Source organism: Rhipicephalus microplus, chromosome 8 (assembly GCF_043290135.1).
Source record: "Rhipicephalus microplus isolate Deutch F79 chromosome 8, USDA_Rmic, whole genome shotgun sequence".
Taxonomy (NCBI): Eukaryota; Metazoa; Arthropoda; class Arachnida; order Ixodida; family Ixodidae; genus Rhipicephalus; species Rhipicephalus microplus.
Genome location: NC_134707.1, coordinates 53,074,513 through 53,084,029, shown reverse-complemented (window position 1 = coordinate 53,084,029; position 9,517 = coordinate 53,074,513). Strand labels below are relative to the sequence as shown.

At 44.1% G+C, this 9,517-nt stretch overlaps 1 long non-coding RNA gene across 1 annotated transcript; it reads right to left on the bottom strand.

The window, feature by feature from the left end:
- Positions 1-248: 248 nt before the first annotated feature.
- Positions 249-6,327, bottom strand: LOC119165829 (uncharacterized). Its single transcript, XR_012885618.1, has 2 exons — positions 5,225-6,327; positions 249-722 (listed from the first exon to the last, which is right to left on the bottom strand). It is a non-coding gene; the product is annotated as an uncharacterized LOC119165829 (long non-coding RNA).
- Between the last annotated feature and the right edge of the window lie 3,190 nt (positions 6,328-9,517).

Sequence of the window (9,517 nt, the reverse complement as noted above, 5' to 3'; positions counted from 1 at the left end):
TTTCCTTCAAAAATTGAAATTATTTTTTAGAGTAATAACAATGCGTTGTTTGACAACTCTTTCATTAAAACTAAATTGATAAAAGAGTGGATGGCGACCAAGTAGTTATTGCCTATTCACGGTTGAGCAAACACAGAAGGTTCAAATTTGGCTAACGTCAATGCTACGAACTGAAAGTCTGCATCGAAACAACATCAAGCAACTATGTTTTCTTGATTGCTCAATGCATTACAGCTGAGACGAAACCATTTTGAGTTACGCAAGCCTTTAATACACAGAAGCATAAGAAAATATGTTGTCACATTATACTAGTTTATTAGCACATTTAAAGTGATACAAAGTGATTGTGTTCAATGATTCATTATATCTGTCCTTTTAGAGTCACCAGAATGAGTCAAGGCGGAAGGCTCCACAAGTTGTGAATGCTTCTCCGCGTCATGCACTATACAGCACAGATCCAAGAAACGAAAATCAGTTTGCAAGTGTTTCTATACGAAGTTATCTGCCAAACCTTCACTTTCACGCACCAACTCAGGGTGTTTCTTTAATAGTTTAGGGAAAACACGGGTATACTGTTGGGATAATTCATCAGAAGATTACCATAAGTACAGGTTTGATTTGGCACATCATTATGTTGGGCACAGCGCTGTTCTAGAAGAGCATTGTAGTAGTTCTGATCATTCCAGTGAGTTCTTTGTTCTTTTCGGAACTTCCTCTTGATGCTGGAAAAAGAAACAAATGTAGAAAATACAGGTAACGATTCTATCACTACCACACAAGTGAAAATACTATACAAATGGGCTTAATATTTGTTATATGTGTTGCACCTTTGCTGAAAAAAAAACAAAGACATGTCGACGTGACAGGTGCTAGCTCAGAATAATATTATATTGAAGAAAAGAGTGACACATGTATGCTACTTTCTAGGCGCAGACCCATCATTGACATAGGACAGGCCAGAGGGAAATATTGAAGAAAATATTTGAATAATATGTGTTCTGAGCTATACAGTGATACGCACGTTTCAACCACACAATCAGAATTTTCTCTTTTATAATGGAGACCTTTCGCAGTTCACGTGCCATTTTATCTTTATTTTTGTCAAGGATTCTCGCATCGTAGGATGCCGGCTAACAAGAGCAGGTTTTCAATGACTGTGCAATCTTTTTTAAAATTGTTAACGTGTTCCCTAATGCGATAGTTTATGCATCTACCTGTTTGTCTTATACGTAGTATTTAACACATATTAGGGGTATGTGCACACACACCACCAGTCTAACGCCGAGTTGCTTTGATCAACACTGTATTTAGTCTTGAAGACGCCGATAAATTGGTGCCACATTTGTGCCAGCTTGATGGGTGCTGGAGTACAAAAGGTGCATTGCACCTGTGGATCACAGCAAGCGTTCCGCACCCAGAGCAGAAGTACGATCTTTAGTACTTGAATATATTGAAGAAAAGTACGCCCATCATTTGAAAGTTTTCACCGGTGGATCAGTCGACATAATGCGCAGAGCAAGCGCTGCAGCGTTTATGATCCCGTCTCTAAAGGCGCCCCGGGCAGCGCGACTCGAGTGCTTTGTTTCATCGACAGCATGTGAAAGCGTGGCAATTCAGTCAGCCCTGAAGAAACTGAAGCTTTGTAGGCAGCAACAATTCGTGCTGTTTTCGGACAGGAAGCCCGCTTTGCAGCGGCTAAAACAAGCATTGCTTTTGGATCGATGCATTCAAAGATCAGTGCGAATCCTTAAACACCTGCATGGCATTGGTATATTCATTAAGTTTCAATGAATTCCTTCTCATGTGGGTACAGCGGGTACTGAGGCCGCTTACAGACTTGCGCGGAGTGCTCCGAGACTTACACCAACGAAGAAGGCTCCCAAAGACAATCAGCGTATCTTACGAGAAGCTGTCAATAAGCATTTTCACTCGTTAGGGCTGACACCTCACCAGCCATGTGTGACACAATGGCTATCGAGGGAAGAAGCCTGCTTGCTTCATCGTAACCGAACGGGATCAGCGCGTACACCAGCATGGCTTCACAAGATCAGACTCTCTGCGACGCCCTTGTGCCCGAAGTGCAAGGAAAACGGTGATATAGAACACTATTTGCATAAAGGTCGTGAGCTTAAGAAGGAACGGCAAGGTTTATTCGAGGAACTGCAACAGTTAGGCTTGCCATGTGACAGCGTGACTGATATTGTGTTTCCGTGTGGTTCCTTGATCTTCAGGAAACAGGTGTCGCGACTTCTCTTGAAATAATTGATTGCTACAGACCTCGCATATGACTGGTGATAAGTGACAATTGTGTTTGGGGTATAGTGCAGCGAGACAAACTACTGGCACAATGCTGCACGTGGAATAGCACAAAGGCTGTCATCTTATGCAGGCTTACGTTGCGCTAGGCACGATTTTTATTTTAAAAGCCTGCTCGTGCTTAGTTAAAAAGCAAACAAAGGACATTAGCTACAATTATCAAACAGAAAACTGGGCGGGGCAATCGCCTGCAAATTATGCAAGCCTATATTTGCCGGCTACGTACAACATCCTTAACATTAAGCTTGTGGATCAACTTTTTAGAATTATCGCTTATCGTTCATACTAGGCGCATAAGCAATAACTATCGGCTGTTGGACGCTCTTCTAATGAACTGTAGCTTCTTTTCCAAACGCCTCTGCTTTTAGCTTGTGCTGCAGAGGCACGTCGACGTGACAGGTGCTAACAAAGACATGTCGACGTGACAGGTGCTAGCTCAGAATAATATTATATTGAAGAAAAGTGTGACACATATGTATGCTACTTTCAAGGCGCAGACGCATCATCAACATAGGACAGACCAGAGGGACATAACGAAAGAAATATTTGAATGATAGGTGTTCTGAGCTATACAGCGATACGCACATTTCAACCACACAATCAGAATTTTCTCTTTTATATTGAAGAACTTTTGCAATTAACGGGCCATTCTATCTTCATTTTTGTCAAGGATCCTCGCATCGTAAAATGCCGGCTGACAAGAGCAGGTTATTCAATGAGTGTGAAATCTTTCTTTAAATTGTTAACGTGTTGCCTAATGTGATCGTTTATGCATCTACCTGTTTGTCTTAGACGTAGTATTTAACACATATTAGGGGTAGTCCCTAAAGACCACCAGCCTAATGCCGAGTCTAACGCTGAGTCGCTTTGCTTAACACTGTAGCCAGTCTTGAAGACGCCGATAAATTAGTGCCACATTTGTGCTAGCTTGATAGGTGCGGGAAATACAAAAGGTGCAACCCTCCTGTGGATCACCTTTTTAGAATGATCGCTTATCGTACATACTATGTGGATAAGCAATAACTATCGGCAGTTGGATGCCCTTCTAATGAACTGTAGCTTCTTTTCCAAACGCCTTGCTTTTAGCTTGTGCTGCACAGATGCCGCCGGAGGCGCAACTACCTGATAAGTGTAGCCGACTTTGTGCCGAGTCAATCGATACGCGAAACTACCCCGAAACTTTGCGCTCGAAATGCTTCCCAAGTGAATCTCCCAGACACCACGTGGCTGTAGGCCTCTTCACTAGAATGGAGTAGACAGACTCGTAAAGTACAAGTTCTTTTTGCAATATCGGCATAGTAAACAAGCAAGCCTGGTTCTCAAAAGATATCACGCTGAAATCTAAAAATTCTTGCGTATTTCTAGTGGTAATTACGTGGTGAATTTTTCGCCACTGACTTTAAAAACATGTAATACACTGTCAATCTCTGAATCATTAAAACGACACATAAAATTCATCGCATTTGAAAAGTCTTCAACATTTAAATTCTTGCAAGACCATAATGCAGCTGTCAATACCTTGATTTCCTTCTGATGCAATGTGTAAGGCAGCAAGGTGCTACGCACATGCCTTTGCAAAATGTCATCTTTGTTTTCAGAAATGATGACAGTACTACTGAGATATAGTGACTTCTTAAAGAAATGAGCTATAACACACACTCACAACATTTTAAAACTGCGATATCTTATGTAGGACAAAGGAGCAGATGCATCAATAACCACATGAGTGCACACGCGAACAATTTGAAGAATGATTTAGCTGCGCATCTTTCGGCGCATTGAAGAACCTGCTCTTGGGACTTAATATTCTGTGACGTGAGGGTCCTTCGCAGAAGTAAATTAAATGACACGCGAACACCAGAGGCATTCCGATTGAAAGAGATCGATTTGTTTGTATTTGCAAAACGTCCATTTACTATATATCGCGGTACACACCTTGCTTAAACAGTTGCTTTTATACATCACATGCAGCCTGTTCAATGTTGATGACGCGTCTACACATCGGGAGTATTATGCAGGCCCCACAGTTTCATTGCTTTTAATAAATTTGTCTTCATGTATTTCTTTCACTTACGCTATCGTTCATAAGCGCTATCGCTCTCCCAGTAAGAACTCGACCAGCAGCGTGTATGTTCATCTGCTACCGTGGCGTCAGTGGACAATTGCGAAAATAAATTCACCACTAAGACTCGCAGGTATGCATCGCTCATGCGTTTTGATTCACTACCTCTTAAAGTATCACGCCTTTATGAAGCCCCACAATGCTTCAAAACTACAGTGCTAATAAAGCAAACTCACCACCATGAAATTGCTTCAGCGCATGCCACTATCTATTCACAAACGACTAGACGTCACATTTTGTATCTACCACACATTTATTTTAAGCACAAATTTGTCTAGAAGCTGGGCTTTCTACTCATCCGCTCTGATGCCGCATGGTCAGCAGGGGTCAACGGAGTGTCTGAAACAAGGCTAATGGAGCTAAAAACGAGGGTCAAATAAAATTAGCATAGTTTAAAATAATAACTATGGAAATCGCAAAGCATTGCAGTAGCATATATTCTAAGATTGTGAAAAACGTTTCCTAAATATTTTGGCTGATACAACCGTCGCAAAAGAGATAGCGCGACAGCTTCGGCACGAGCAGTATTGCACCATGATTGACTGGGTTATACTATGCTACGCCCTTCCCAAGATTTTGAGCTACTACAACTACATAAAGTGCAAAAAACACAACTGCAGGAACACCTACTGAATACCGACATTAGCGCAGACCTCAGTGCCGTATTTAGAGCTACTGAAACAGCTACAACAGCTGTACGAAACATACAAGAGGGCTCTATTAGCCACATTTTCGCCGCGGGACTACAGAAATGTTCGCATTATATTAAGCGAGATGTTTACTCACTATTAAACACGTCTTCACCGGCCGGTACCCAAAGTGGCTGTGTTGGCAGAACGAAGCGACCTCAGGTATGGATATACAGGCAGGTGACAACTCGATGCACCGTCTCCAGTTCCGCGTAAACGCCACATCTGGTGACTTGGGGATTATTCCTAAGCATCTTGTTGATAAATTGGCTTGATCCGAAGAAATATTCTTTAGGATGTCCATAGACTGCCACACACCCCCACAACGGCCTCAAGCAGAAGCAATAGACATGAAAACCGGCACTCGCGGTGTAACTTTCCAGCACCAATGCGCACATGTGAATGCACCCTGAGCTTCTGGCCATAGAGTGAACAAATCCGTGGTTCAAATCACGATTCTCTAAATAGCTGATCACGAAATTCGCATCAGCTCGAACTTGAGCCCCCCTGAGTTGATATACAACCCAGGGACCAAGGACGCCTTTCTCCATAAGGCACAAGTATGTCCTTCATATGCATTCGAGGCGAACTTGCAACACTGGAATAGCGGCAATATGTCTGACGATACTGGTGATGGCCTCTGTCTGAGGCATTCCCCTGATGTGCGGAATTGGTAGAGAAGTTTCCTCCTGCAGGGAATACAGTTGATCGGCATGCATCTGCGACAGGTGGAGGCTCAGCCTGTTCGAGTCTCCGGATGTCATCTTGAACAGTGCGAATTATTTCCAGCAAAGGATTAGCCTTTGAAGAGGAGGTTCTGCAATGCCTGTCCACCACTGACTTGCACCACTGCGTCGGCTGAACTGTGTCGCTGTGCCATCCGTATCACGCTGTCCCTGCCGCGCGTATGCAGCTATCACTAACAGTGTCTCTTTTATTGCGTTGACGTTTTGCGGATAATCTGTGCAAAATATCTCAGTAGATTAAACTCCTCTATATTAGATATAGAACGCTGCATGCAAGGTGCATATTTGAATGTCTGCTGTCGATTCTATAACGTCATGTCTCGTCTGAGCAAGCGCATTGATTACATCCCCACATTACTGCTACTGAGGTGGTTAGCTTTTGTCTAAGTCAACATATACCTAGCCTAAAATTGCTGAGATTGAATAGTATTGTCCCAAGTTTTGCTTACTATGAATTTACCAACGCAAAAAAACTACATATTTTGGAAGGAACACACACGCACAGAGCTCAACTTACAAGAAATTTATTACTTTCAACGAAAGGCCTTTTTGGAGGCATGCATCGAAGCAAGAGATAAATGTCACGATGAAAATAACGATAAAGTACCACTTGACAAGTGTTCACCGTAAAGGACTATCAACCAAATGTAACAGCGCAGATTAAAAAATCTTAAATTGCTATGTGCACCACCGATACGAGAAAGAAGTGAAATAGTGACAAGCATTTGTCGCACGGTTTTTCGTCGTTCTGTTCCTACTGCTGCATTTTTGTTGCTTCGATGTGTGCCTTCAAACAGGCCTTGCATTCATGGAGGAGGAAGCAACAAAAGGAAAAAGGGAGGGAGGTTAACCAGAAAGACATCCGGTTGGTTACCCTACACTGGGGGATTGGGAAAGGGGATGACAAAGAGGGATGAGAGGGAAAAAAGGAGAGACTGACAGTAACTTCACTGCAGCGTGTAGAACTCCACTCCAACACATGTCAGAGGCGTTCACACAAGCCTGTCTTTCTCAGGAAGCACAGCAGGGCTTTCACTGCCTTGTCGGCTGTCGAGCGATGTGGACGTTGCTGTAGTAGCATTTGCACAAAAAGAGGCCGATCATCCAGTCGCCGCAGTGCACTGGCAGTACTTTTCTGTCTGAGGCAAATCGAGGACAGCGGCACTGCAGGTGTTCGATATTTCCATCGGTGCCGAAAACATCGCACACCGAACTGTCAGTAATTGCGATTAACGTGGTGTAGGCTTTCGTGAAAGCAACTCCCAGTCAAAGGTGACAGAGAAGCAAAGCTTCACGTCGGTAACTCGGTGTGTTAGGACTTCACATGCGACAACGTCCACGACGGCAGAACTCGAGGCTCTGCGCAGTGCACTGGAACTCATCAATTCTGAAGAAAGACCAAGTAAATGGGCATCATGGTATCACCTGCTGGCGTAAATATGACATCAAAGAGAACCATCATAAGATCCACAAATTGGAAGGCGTACAAAGACACAGCAGGAAAGGGAATCACTGCCACTACAAAGAATGATGAATTACTCGCTACGATGGCTCACTGCCTAAAAGAATGCATACACGTTTCAGCTAAAAACGACAGATTTCCGTCAAATGGTGAGGAGCTTGAAAGACTGTGTGCTATTCACAAGCGAGCTGAACGGAAAGTTCTGCGCACAAAGAGTTTAGAAGTCCTCCAAGCCTGTCGACGGACAAAGCGTCATATTCGGTGCTACCTGGATAAACGTAGCTGGCAAAGATGGCGTGACTTCTGCTCAACACTAGATGTTCGCCAACCATTGTCCGAAATTTGGCGGGTTTTTAGAGGCATGCGCATGCCACTCCAGCAGCTTCACCTTTTCGCCGCGCTCTCCCTGCACAAACAAAAATCCCTCAAAGATCTCTCTGAAGGATATTGCGCACTACTATCAACGAATTCAACGATTTGGACCGCATTTGCAGGTAACCAGCCTGGCAACTAACGGGTGGCCGTTCCAGCGCTAGACATACCTTTTACAATTGAGGAACTGAACACTGCTATTGATGAGTCAAGCAGGCGCACATCACCTGGCCATGAAGAAGTAACCTACGAAGCCAATGCAAAGCTACCCCATGCGTCCCGCCTACGACTCCTAGAATATTATAATTCCTCGTGGATGTCTGGAGTGCTCCCCTCTGAGTGGAAGCTGGCGAAAATAGTGCCCATTTTGAAACCTGGCAAGCAGCCAACAAGCTACATCTCTTTCCGACCTGTCGCCCTACTGAGTTGCCTTGGCAAACTCATGGAGCGAATGATTCACAAACGATTTATCTGGTTCCTAGAAAGCCGCAACGAGTTCCCGCAAGAAATGAATGGGTTCCACCAAGACAGGTCGGCTAACAACAATGTCATTGCACTTGTCTCTTCCCTTGAAAAGGACCTCTCGGCCGGATGAATCCCGACAGCCGTATTCCTTGACATCAAGGCAGCTTTCGACTCAGTCTTTTACCATGCCATTCTCGCAACCATAAAAGATCTTGGCCTAGGAGGGAATCTATACAAATGGATTGAGAACTATCTAGAAGATTGGAAAATATACATGAGCACTCCAAATGGTCCCACACAGATTTATACAGTAGAAAAGGTTGTACCCCAGGCTGCAGTGTTCAGCCCGCTCTTTTTCAACCTTACCCTCATACACATAACAAAATCACCCCCTCGAGGAGTACACATCACAATTTACGCTGATGACATCTGCATCTGGAGCGCTTCGAGGTCATGTTACATAACCAAACAGCGACTTCAAAAAGCTTTACATAACATCTCCACATATTTAGCGCCCCGAGGTATGCACCTTTCACCAGAAAAAAGCAGTCATTGCTTTCACGAAAAAGAAAATGAGCAAGTATGCGCTACTCCTCAGGGGACGGCCGCTGACCTATGTACGGTCTCAAAGATGCCTGGGAATCATCATCGACAGAAATCTTTCCTGGTCTCCTCGGGTGAAGAAACTTCGAACTAGAATAGTAGCAGTGGCTCATCTCTTCAAAGTGATGGCTGTAACACGATGGGGATCTTGCTGCCGCCCAATTGTACTGCTTCAGAACGCATGTATTGAAGGAACATTACGCTATTGTCTACCGGTGCTTCACCGATTATTCCCAGCAAATAAGAAAAATTTTAGAAGCCGCACGCAACAGCTGCTTACGAATATGTCTAGGGCCCCTGAAGAGCTCATTAGCATTGGGAACTGTAGCGGAAGCAGGATGACTCCAACTGGATGTCATCTCTATCCAAGAAACCATGCGTACACATCTTCGGCATGTATTACAAGGTAAAAAGCATTTCCTGTACCGAGTTCACCTAACGCACAGCAATTCTTCGTTCGTCCAAGCTGTGCGAATGCTTCAACTCTCTCCTGTTAATGAGCCACAAAAATTAATGTCTGCAACGTTTCCTCCCTGGACACTTTCGCCTCTAACTATAAAAAAGCTATAGCTGGCATCAGTTGGGCTAAGAGACGAATGTCAGAGGCTGCGCTGATGCAGACTATTCTCCTCGTCTTAGCCGAGAACTATGCTCCGCATTCGCACGTTTACACCGACGCCTCAACCACTCAGAAGACATCCGCCTATGGACTTTATACCCCTTCTACAAGACGAATGCTATC